This window comes from Heterodontus francisci, chromosome 16, assembly GCF_036365525.1.
Source record: "Heterodontus francisci isolate sHetFra1 chromosome 16, sHetFra1.hap1, whole genome shotgun sequence".
NCBI classification, from domain to species: domain Eukaryota; kingdom Metazoa; phylum Chordata; class Chondrichthyes; order Heterodontiformes; family Heterodontidae; genus Heterodontus; species Heterodontus francisci.
The window spans coordinates 100,230,788-100,242,490 of NC_090386.1; the positions used below are offsets into that span (position 1 = coordinate 100,230,788).

The 11,703-nt window shown below is 47.1% G+C and overlaps 2 protein-coding genes across 9 annotated transcripts in view; both read left to right on the forward strand.

The window, feature by feature from the left end:
* LOC137378417 (uncharacterized) overlaps positions 1-11,703 on the forward strand; it is a 576,275-nt gene that overhangs the window by 98,693 nt on the left and 465,879 nt on the right. The window lies entirely within an intron of this gene.
* Positions 1-11,703, forward strand: part of st3gal8 (ST3 beta-galactoside alpha-2,3-sialyltransferase 8) — an 88,675-nt gene that overhangs the window by 26,146 nt on the left and 50,826 nt on the right. For 4 of the 8 annotated variants that reach the window (XM_068048727.1, XM_068048731.1, XM_068048726.1 and 1 more), the window contains exon 1: positions 10,647-10,982. The exons of 3 other annotated variants lie outside the window; for them this stretch is intronic. The gene's annotated coding sequence lies outside the window, so the exon portion shown is untranslated. Of the gene's footprint in view, positions 1-10,646; positions 10,983-11,002; positions 11,487-11,703 lie in introns of those variants that run through there. One more of the 8 variants, XM_068048733.1, reaches the window with a different exon arrangement.

Here is an 11,703-nt window from a genome sequence, read left to right on the forward strand (position 1 = left end):
GGTCAACTGTGCATTATTTAGTGTATAGGGGAAGGGGTCAACTGTGCACTATTTAGTGTAATGGGAAGGGGTCAGCTGTGCACTATTTAGTGTATAGGGGAAGGGGTCAACTGTGCACTATTTAGTGTATGTAGGGGAAGGGGTCAACTGTGCATTATTTAGTCTATCGGGGAAGGGGTCAACTGTGCACTATTTAGTGTATGTGGGGGAAGGGGTCAACTGTGCACTATTTAGTGTATAGGGGAAGGGGTCAACTGTGCACTATTTAGTGTATGTGGTGGAAGGGGTCAACTGTGCATTATTTAGTGCATAGGGGAAGGGGTCAACTGTGCACTATTTAGTGTATGTGGGGGAAGGGGTCAACTGTGCACTATTTAGTGTATAGGGGAAGGGTCAACTGTGCACTATTTAGTGTATGTAGAGGAAGGGGTCAACTGTGCACTATTTAGTGCATGTGCGGGAAGGGGTCAACTGCACTATTTAGTGTATAGGGGAAGGAGTCAACTGTGCACTATTTAGTGTATGTGGGGGAAGGGGTCAACTGTGCACTATTTAGTGTACAGGGGAAGGGGTCAACTGTGCATTATTTAGTGTATAGGGGAAGGGGTCAACTGTGCACTATTTAGTGTATAGGGGAAGGGGTCAACTGTGCACTATTTAGTGTATAGGGGAAGGGGTCAACTGTGCACTATTCAGTGTATGTGGGGGAAGAGGTCAACTGTGCACTATTTAGTGTATAGGGGAAGGGGTCAACTGTGCACTATTTAGTGTATGTGGGGGAAGGGGTCAACTGTGCACTATTTAGTGTATGTGGGGGAAGGGGTCAACTGTGCATTATTTAGTGTATAGGGGAAGGGGTCAACTGTGCACTATTTAGTGTATGTGGGGGAAGGGGTCAACTGCGCACTATTTAGTGTATAGGGGAAGGGGTCAACTGTGCACTATTTAGTGTATAGGGGAAGGGGTCAACTGTGCACTATTTAGTGTATGGAGAAGGTGTCAACTGTGCACTATTTAGTGCATGTGGGGGAAGGGGTCAACTGTGCTCTATTTAGTGTATAGGGAAGGGGTCAACTGTGCACTATTTAGTGTATGTGGGGGAAGGGGTCAACTGTGCACTATTTAGTGTATTGGGGAAGGGGTCAACTGTGCACTATTTAGTGTATAGGGGAAGGGGTCAACTGTGCACTATTTTGTGTTTCGGGGAAGGGGTCAACTGTGCACTATTTAGTGTATAGGGGAAGGGGTCAACTGTGCACTATTTAGTGTATGTGGGGGAAGGGGTCAACTGTGCACTATTTAGTGTATATCGGAAGGGGTCAACTGTGCACTATTTAGTGTATGTGGGGGAAGGGGTCAACTGTGCACTATTTAGTGTATAGGGGAAGGGGTCAACTGTGCACTATTTAGTGTATGTGGGGGAAGGTGTCAACTGTTCACTATTTAGTGTATAGGGGAAGGGGTCAACTGTGCACTATTTAGTGTATAGGGGAAGGGGTCAACTGTGCACTATTTAGTGTATGTGGGGGAAGGGGAAAACTGTGCACTATTTAGTGTATCGGGGAAGGGGTCAACTGTGCACTTTTTAGTGTATAGGGGAAGGGGTCAACTGTGCACTATTTAGTGTATGTGGGGGAAGGGGTCAACTGTGCATTATTTAGTGTATAGGGGAAGGGGTCAACTGTGCACTATTTAGTGTAATGGGAAGGGGTCAGCTGTGCACTATTTAGTGTATAGGGGAAGGGGTCAACTGTGCACTATTTAGTGTATGTAGGGGAAGGGGTCAACTGTGCATTATTTAGTCTATCGGGGAAGGGGTCAACTGTGCACTATTTAGTGTATGTGGGGGAAGGGGTCAACTGTGCACTATTTAGTGTATAGGGGAAGGGGGTCAACTGTGCACTATTTAGTGTATAGGGGAAGGGGTCAACTGTGCACTATTTACTGTATGGGGAAGGTGTCAACTGTGCACTATTTAGTGTATGTGGGGGAAGGGGTCAACTGTGCACTATTTAGTGTACAGTGGAAGGGGTCAACTGTGCACTATTTAGTGTATAGGGGAAGGGGTCAACGGTGCACTATTTAGTGTATAGGGGAAGGGGTCAACTGTGCACTATTTAATGCATAGGGGAAGGGGTCAACTGTGCACTATTTAGTGTATAGGGGAAGGGGTCAACTGTGCACTATTTAGTGTATAGGGGAAGGGGTCAACTGTGCACTATTTAGTGTATGTGGGGGAAGGGGAAAACTGTGCACTATTTAGTGTATAGGGGATGGGGTCAACTGTGCACTATTTAGTGTATGTGGGGGAAGGGGAAAACTGTGCACTATTTAGTGTATAAGGGAAGGGGTCAACTGTGCACTTTTTAGTGTCTGGGGGAAGGGGTCAACTGTGCACTATTTAGTGTATGTCGGGGAAGGGGTCAACTGTGCACTATTTAGTGTATGGGGAAGGTGTCAACTGTGCACTATTTAGTGTATGTGGGGGAAGGGGTCAACTGTGCACTATTTATAGTATAGGGGAAGGGGTCAACTGTGCATTATTTAGTGTATAGGGGAAGGGGTCAACGGTGCACTATTTAGTGTATAGGGGAAGGGGTCAACTGTGCACTATTTAGTGTATAGGGGAAGGGGTCAACTGTGCACTATTTAGTGTATAGGGGAAGGGGTCAACTGTGCACTATTTAGTGTATAGGGGAAGGGGTCAACTGTGCACTATTTAGTGTATAGGGGAAAGGGTCAACTGTGCACTATTTAGTGTATAGGGGAAGGGGTCAACTGTGCACTATTTAGTGTATAGGGGAAGGGGTCAACTGTGCACTATTTAGTGTATGTGGTGGGAAGGGGTCAACTGTGCACTATTTAGTGTACAGAGGAAGGGGTCAACTGTGCATTATTTAGTGTATAGGCGAAGGGGTCAACTGTGCATTATGTTGAACTGTTTGCAGGGCTGGCAGCCTTTAAAGATGGCGCCAGCACCTGCTCCTGCATCCGGTGACAATGTGAATGGCATCGCCAGTGCCACCCCCACCATGTGATTGTGCGTGGGTGGCTGCTGTCAATATGTTAAGTGGTCGCTTGGGTCCCATGGGGGATGGCCGCCATGTTCTGCACCCACCGCCGATCCTGGTGTATGTGGGGGAAGGGGTCAACTGTGCACTATTTAGTGTATAGGGGAAGGGGTCAACTGTGCACTTTTTAGTGTATAGGGGAAGGGGTCAACTGTGCACTATTTAGTGTATGTGGGGGAAGGGGTCAACTGTGCATTATTTAGTGTATAGGGGAAGGGGTCAACTGTGCACTATTTAGTGTATGGGGAAGGGGTCAACTGTGCACTATTTAGTGTATAGGGGAAGGGGTCAACTGTGCACTATTTAGTGTATGTGGGGGAAGGGGTCAACTGTGCATTATTTAGTGTATAGGGGAAGGGGTCAACTGTGCACTATTTAGTGTATGTGGGGGAAGGGGTCAACTGCGCACTATTTAGTGTATAGGGGAAGGGGTCAACTGTGCACTATTTAGTGTATAGGGGAAGGGGTCAACTGTGCACTATTTAGTGTATGTGGGGGAAGGGGTCAACTGTGCACTATTTAGTGTATAGGGGAAGGGGTCAACTGTGCACTATTTAGTGTACAGGGGAAGGGGTCAGCTGTGCACTATTTAGTGTATAGGGGAAGGGGTCAACTGTGCACTATTTAGTGTATGTGGGAGAAAGGGTCAACTGTGCACTATTTAGTGTATGTGGGGGAAGGGGTCAACTGTGCACTATTTAGTGTATAGGGGAAGGGGTCAACTGTGCACTATTTAGTGTATGTGGTGGAAGGGGTCAACTGTGCATTATTTAGTGCATAGGGGAAGGGGTCAACTGTGCACTATTTAGTGTATAGGGGAAGGGGTCAACTGTGCACTATTTAGTGTATGTGGGGGAAGGGGTCAACTGTGCACTGTTTAGTGTATAGGGGAAGGGGTCAACTGTGCACTATTTAGTGTATGTAGAGGAAGGGGTCAACTGTGCACTATTTAGTGTATAGGGGAAGGGGTCAACTGCACTATTTAGTGCATGTGGGGAAGGGATCAACTGTGCACTATTTAGTGTATAGGGGAAGGGGTCAACTGTGCACTATTTAGTGTATGTGGCAGAAGGGGTCAACTGTGCACTATTTAGTGTATAGGGGAAGGGGTCAACTGTGCACTATTTAATGTATAGGGGAAGGGGTCAACTGTGCACTATTTAGTGTATGTGGGGGAAGAGGTCAACTGTGCACTATTTAGTGTATGTGGGGGAAGGGGTCAACTGTGCACTATTTAGTGGATGTGGGGGAAGGGGTCAACTGTGCACTATTTAGTGTATAGGGGAAGGGGTCAACTGTGCACTATTTAGTGTATAGGGGAAGGGGTCAGCTGTGCACTATTTAGTGTATAGGGGAAGGGGTCAACTGTGCACTATTTAGTGTATAGGGGAAGGGGTCAACTGTGCACTATTTAGTGTATGTGGGAGAAAGGGTCAACTGTGCACTATTTAGTGTATGTGGGGGAAGGGGTCAACTGTGCACTATTTAGTGTATAGGGGAAGGGGTCAACTGTGCACTATTTAGTGTATGTGGTGGAAGGGGTCAACTGTGCATTATTTAGTGCATAGGGGAAGGGGTCAACTGTGCACTATTTAGTGTATGTGGGGGAAGGGGTCAACTGTGCACTATTTAGTGTATAGGGGAAGGGGTCAACTGTGCACTATTTAGTGTATGTGGTGGAAGGGGTCAACTGTGCATTATTTAGTGCATAGGGGAAGGGGTCAACTGTGCACTATTTAGTGTATGTGGGGGAAGGGGTCAACTGTGCACTATTTAGTGTATAGGGGAAGGGTCAACTGTGCACTATTTAGTGTATGTAGAGGAAGGGGTCAACTGTGCACTATTTAGTGCATGTGCGGGAAGGGGTCAACTGCACTATTTAGTGTATAGGGGAAGGAGTCAACTGTGCACTATTTAGTGTATGTGGGGGAAGGGGTCAACTGTGCACTATTTAGTGTACAGGGGAAGGGGTCAACTGTGCATTATTTAGTGTATAGGGGAAGGGGTCAACTGTGCACTATTTAGTGTATAGGGGAAGGGGTCAACTGTGCACTATTTAGTGTATAGGGGAAGGGGTCAACTGTGCACTATTCAGTGTATGTGGGGGAAGAGGTCAACTGTGCACTATTTAGTGTATAGGGGAAGGGGTCAACTGTGCACTATTTAGTGTATGTGGGGGAAGGGGTCAACTGTGCACTATTTAGTGTATAGGGGAAGGGGTCAACTGTGCACTATTTAGTGTATAGGGGAAGGGGTCAACTGTGCACTATTTAGTACATAGGGGAAGGGGTCAAGTGTGCACTATTTAATGTATAGGGGAAAGGGTCAACTGTGCACTATTTAGTGTATGTGGGGGAAGGGGTCAACTGTGCACTATTTAGTGTATAGGGGAAGGGGTCAACTGTGCACTATTTAGTGTATAGGGGAAGGGGTCAACTGCGCACTATTTAGTGTATGTGGGGGAAGAGGTCAACTGTGCACTATTTAGTGTATAGGGGAAGGGGTCAACTGTGCACTATTTAGTGTATCGGGGAAGGGGTCAACTGTGCACTATTTAGTGTATAGGGGAAGGGGTCAACTGTGCACTATTCAGTGTATGTGGCGGAAGGGGTCAACTGTGCACTATTTAGTGTATAGGGGAAGGGGTCAACTGTGCACTATTCAGTGTATGTGGCGGAAGGGGTCAACTGTGCACTATTTAGTGTATAGGGGAAGGGGTCAACTGTGCACTATTTAGTGTATAGGGGAAGGGGTCAACTGTGCACTATTTAGTGTATGTGGGGGAAGAGGTCAACTGTGCACTATTTAGTGTATGTGGGGGAAGGGGTCAACTGTGCACTATTTAGTGGATGTGGGGGAAGGGGTCAACTGTGCACTATTTAGTGTATAGGGGAAGGGGTCAACTGTGCACTATTTAGTGTATAGGGGAAGGGGTCAGCTGTGCACTATTTAGTGTATAGGGGAAGGGGTCAACTGTGCACTATTTAGTGTATGTGGGAGAAGGGGTCAACTGTGCACTATTTAGTGTATGTGGGGGAAGGGGTCAACTGTGCACTATTTAGTATATAGGGGAAGGGGTCAACTGTGCACTATTTAGTGTATGTGGTGGAAGGGGTCAACTGTGCATTATTTAGTGTATAGGGGAAGGGGTCAACTGTGCACTATTTAGTGTATAGGGGAAGGGGTCAACTGTGCACTATTTAGTGTATAGGGGAAGGGGTCAACTGTGCACTATTTAGTGTATAGGGGAAGGGGTCAACTGTGCACTATTTAGTGCATGTGGGGGAAGGGGTCAACTGTGCACTATTTAGTGTATGTGGGGGAAGGGGTCAACTGTGCACTATTTAGTGTATTGGGGAAGGGGTCAACTGTGCACTATTTAGTGTATAGGGGAAGGGGTCAACTGTGCACTATTTTGTGTATAGGGGAAGGGGCCAACTGTGCACTATTTAGTGTATGTGGGGGAAGGGGTCAACTGTGCACTATTTAGTGTATATGGGAAGGGGTCAACTGTGCACTATTTAGTGTATGTGGGGGAAGGGGTCAACTGTGCACTATTTAGTGTATAGGGGAAGGGGTCAACTGTGCACTATTTAGTGTATGTGGGGGAAGAGGTCAACTGTGCACTATTTAGTGTATGTGGGGGAAGGGGTCAACTGTTCACTATTTAGTGTATAGGGGAAGGGGTCAACTGTGCACTATTTAGTGTATAGGGGAAGGGGTCAACTGTGCACTATTTAGTGTATGTGGGGGAAGGGGAAAACTGTGCGCTATTTAGTGTATCGGGGAAGGGGTCAACTGTGCACTTTTTAGTGTATAGGGGAAGGGGTCAACTGTGCACTATTTAGTGTATGTGGGGGAAGGGGTCAACTGTGCATTATTTAGTGTAAAGGGGAAGGGGTCAACTGTGCACTATTTAGTGTAATGGGAAGGGGTCAGCTGTGCACTATTTAGTGTATAGGGGAAGGGGTCAACTGTGCACTATTTAGTGTATGTAGGGGAAGGGGTCAACTGTGCATTATTTAGTGTATCGGGGAAGGGGTCAACTGTGCACTATTTAGTGTATGTGGGGGAAGGGGTCAACTGTGCACTATTTAGTGTATAGGGGAAGGGGGTCAACTGTGCACTATTTAGTGTATAGGGGAAGGGGTCAACTGTGCACTATTTACTGTATGGGGAAGGTGTCAACTGTGCACTATTTAGTGTATGTGGGGGAAGGGGTCAACTGTGCACTATTTAGTGTACAGTGGAAGGGGTCAACTGTGCACTATTTAGTGTATAGGGGAAGGGGTCAACGGTGCACTATTTAGTGTATAGGGGAAGGGGTCAACTGTGCACTATTTAATGCATAGGGGAAGGGGTCAACTGTGCACTATTTAGTGTATAGGGGAAGGGGTCAACTGTGCACTATTTAGTGTATAGGGGAAGGGGTCAACTGTGCACTATTTAGTGTATAGGGGAAGGGGTCAACTGTGCACTATTTAGTGTATGTGGGGGAAGGGGAAAACTGTGCACTATTTAGTGTATAGGGGATGGGGTCAACTGCACTATTTAGTGTATGTGGGGGAAGGGGAAAACTGTGCACTATTTAGTGTATAAGGGAAGGGGTCAACTGTGCACTTTTTAGTGTCTGGGGGAAGGGGTCAACTGTGCACTATTTAGTGTATGTAGGGGAAGGGGTCAACTGTGCATTATTTAGTGTATAGGGGAAGGGGTCAACTGTGCACTATTTAGTGTATGTGGGGGAAGGGGTCAACTGTGCACTATTTAGTGTAAAGGGGAAGGGGTCAACTGTGCACTATTTAGTGTATAGGGGAAGGGGTCAACTGTGCACTATTTAGTATATGGGGAAGGTGTCAACTGTGCACTATTTAGTGTATGTGGGGGAAGGGGTCAACTGTGCACTATTTATAGTATAGGGGAAGGGGTCAACTGTGCATTATTTAGTGTATAGGGGAAGGGGTCAACGGTGCACTATTTAGTGTATAGGGGAAGGGGTCAACTGTGCACTATTTAGTGTATAGGGGAAGGGTTCAACTGTGCACTATTTAGTGTATAGGGGAAGGGGTCAACTGTGCACTATTTAGTGTATAGGGGAAGGGGTCAACTGTGCACTATTTAGTGTATAGGGGAAAGGGTCAACTGTGCACTATTTAGTGTATAGGGGAAGGGGTCAACTGTGCACTATTTAGTGTATAGGGGAAGGGGTCAACTGTGCACTATTTAGTGTATGTGGGGGGAAGGGGTCAACTGTGCACTATTTAGTGTACAGAGGAAGGGGTCAACTGTGCATTATTTAGTGTATAGGCGAAGGGGTCAACTGTGCATTATGTTGAACTGTTTGCAGGGCTGGCAGCCTTTAAAGATGGCGCCAGCACCTGCTCCTGCATCCGGTGACAATGTGAATGGCATCGCCAGTGCCACCCCCACCATGTGATTGTGTGTGGGTGGCTGCTGTCAATATGTTAAGTGGTCGCTTGGGTCCCATGGGGGATGGCCGCCATGTTCTGCACCCACCGCCGATCCTGGTGTATGTGGGGGAAGGGGTCAACTGTGCACTATTTAGTGTATAGGGGAAGGGGTCAACTGTGCACTATTTAGTGTATAGGGGAAGGGGTCAACTGTGCACTTTTTAGTGTATAGGGGAAGGGGTCAACTGTGCACTATTTAGTGTATGTGGGGGAAGGGGTCAACTGTGCATTATTTAGTGTATAGGGGAAGGGGTCAACTGTGCACTATTTAGTGTATGGGGAAGGGGTCAACTGTGCACTATTTAGTGTATAGGGGAAGGGGTCAACTGTGCACTATTTAGTGTATGTGGGGGAAGGGGTCAACTGTGCATTATTTAGTGTATAGGGGAAGGGGTCAACTGTGCACTATTTAGTGTATGTGGGGGAAGGGGTCAACTGTGCTCTATTTAGTGTATAGGGGAAGGGGTCAACTGTGCACTATTTAGTGTATAGGGGAAGGGGTCAACTGTGCACTATTTAGTGTATGGAGAAGGTGTCAACTGTGCACTATTTAGTGTATGTGGGGGAAGGGATCAACTGTGCACTATTTAGTGTACAGGGGAAGGGGTCAACTGTGCACTATTTAGTGTATAGGGGAAGGGGTCAACTGTGCACTATTTAGTGTGTAGGGGAAGGGGTCAACTGTGCACTATTTAGTGTATAGGGGAAGGGGTCAACTGTGCACTATTTAGTGTATAGGGGAAAGGGTCAACTGTGCACTATTTAGTGTATCAGGGAAGGGGTCAACTGTGCACTATTTAGTGTATGTGGTGGAAGTGGTCAACTGTGCACTATTTAGTGTATGTGGGGGAAGGGGTCAACTGTGCACTATTTAGTGTATAGGGGAAGGGGTCAACTGTGCACTATTTAGTGTATAGGGGAAGGGGTCAACTGTGCACTATTTAGTGTATAGGGGAAGGGGTCAACTGTGCACTATTTCGTGTCTAGGGGAAGGGGTCAACTGTGCACTATTTAGAGTATAGGGGAAGGGGTCAACTCTGCACTATTTAATGTGTAGGGGAAGGGGTCAACTGTGCATTATTTAGTGTATGGGGAAGGGGTCAACTGTGCACTATTTAGTGTATAGGGGAAGGGGTCAACTGTGCACTATTTAGTGTCTAGGGGAAGGGGTCAACTGTGCACTATTTAGTGTATAGGGGAAGGGGTCAACTGTGCACTATTTAGTGTATGTGGGGGAAGGGGTCAACTGTGCATTATTTAGTGTATAGGGGAAGGGGTCAACTGTGCACTGTTTAGTGTATGTGGGGGAAGGGGTCAACTGTGCACTATTTAGTGTGTCGGGGAAGGGGTCAACTGTGCATTATTTAGTGTATAGGGGAAGGGGTCAACTGTGCACTGTTTAGTGTATGTGGGGGAAGGGGTGAACTGTGCACTATTTAGTGTGTCGGGGAAGGGGTCAACTGTGCATTATTTAGTGTGTAGGGGAAGGGGTCAACTGTGCATTATTTAGTGTATGTGGGGTAAGGGGTCAACTGTGCACTATTTAGTGTATGTGGGGGAAGGGGTCAACTGTGCACTATTTAGTGTATAGGGGAAGGGGTCAACTGTGCACTATTTAGTGTATAGGGGAAGGGGTCAACTGTGCATTATTTAGTGTATGTGGGGTAAGGGGTCAACTGTGCACTATTTAGTATATAGGGGAAGGGGTCAACTGTGCACTATTTAGTGTATAGGGGAAGGGGTCAACTGTGCATTATTTAGTGTATGTGGGGTAAGGGGTCAACTGTGCACTATTTAGTGTATAGGGGAAGGGGTCAACTGTGCATTATTTAGTGTATGTGGGGTAAGGGGTCAACTGTGCACTATTTAGTGTATAGGGGAAGGGGTCAACTGTGCATTATGTTGAACTGTTTGCAGGGCTGGCAACCTTTAAAGATGGCGCCAGCACCTGCTCCTGCATCCGGTGACAATGTGAATGGCATCGCCAATGCCACCCCCACCATGTGATTGTGCGTGGGTGGCTGCTGTCAATATGTTAAGTGGTCGCTTGGGTCCCATGGGGGATGGCCGCCATGTTCTGCACCCACCGCCGATCCTGGTGGCAGGATAACAAAATCCAGCCCAGAAGATATTTCCACTGCCGGGGGAGACCAGAACCCGAAGTTCTCAATCTAAGATGGTCACTAATAAATCCCGTAGAGAATTCAGAGTGGTGAGAATGTGGAACTGTCTACCGCAGGATGTGGTTGAGACAAATAGGAAGAGGAAGCTAGTTAATCACATGAGGGAGAAAGGAATAGAAGAATATGTTGAAAGGGTGAGGTGTATTCGTCGTGGGAGGAGGCTTTAGTGGAGCATGAACCTGTTGGACTGAATGGCGTATTCCTGTCTTGTACATTCTGTTTAAATTGTTGTGAATCTTGGACACTGCCCAGACTCAGTGAGTGCAACTCTTTTTCCATTAATGTAAAAGTGGTGCACTTCCCCATATGTAAATTTGTTTGCAGCTTGTCTTGGGTAGGAAGGAAATGGCGCAGCTGCTTTGTTCTTTCAGTTTGCTGGTTACTTTCTGGACTGTTTTTGTCTTTTTTCTGCTTCCTAAGACCTTTGACTTCTGCTAACTAGTTTTTGCTGGACTGGACTACTTTTGTCTGCTTTCAAAACAGCTTTACTGCAACGAGTTGTGTGTAGGTCTGCCTTTGGGGCTGGAGGACGAGGGGAATGGCAGCAAGGGACACAGGAGAGAGCAGGAGCAACTGTGAAAGGTAGGAGGAGGAGGAGGGCTCTGCACAGCAGACCATAGCCACCGGAACGTCACTCAGGGAAATGACTCAGGCGCTCTGCTTTACCAAGGAGGGCGTCACTGAGCTAGGTCATCTGCTGCAGCCACAACTCAAGCCTCGCACCAGGATGTGGACTGCACTACCTTCATCTGACTGTCAAGGTAGCCCTTAACCTTTGTGCAAACAAAATGACTCCTGATAACTCAGCGGCCCGCCGATATCATCAGAGCCTTCCAAGCTGTGCACATGCGCAAACGGTCTCCTGCTTTGAGAGATGCTGTGCATGCGCAGCCTACCGTCTCAGCCCTTGCCAGGACTAATTGGTGCATGTGCGGGAAAACGATCTCGAACACTCGCTTCCCTCCATCTGAGCTACTC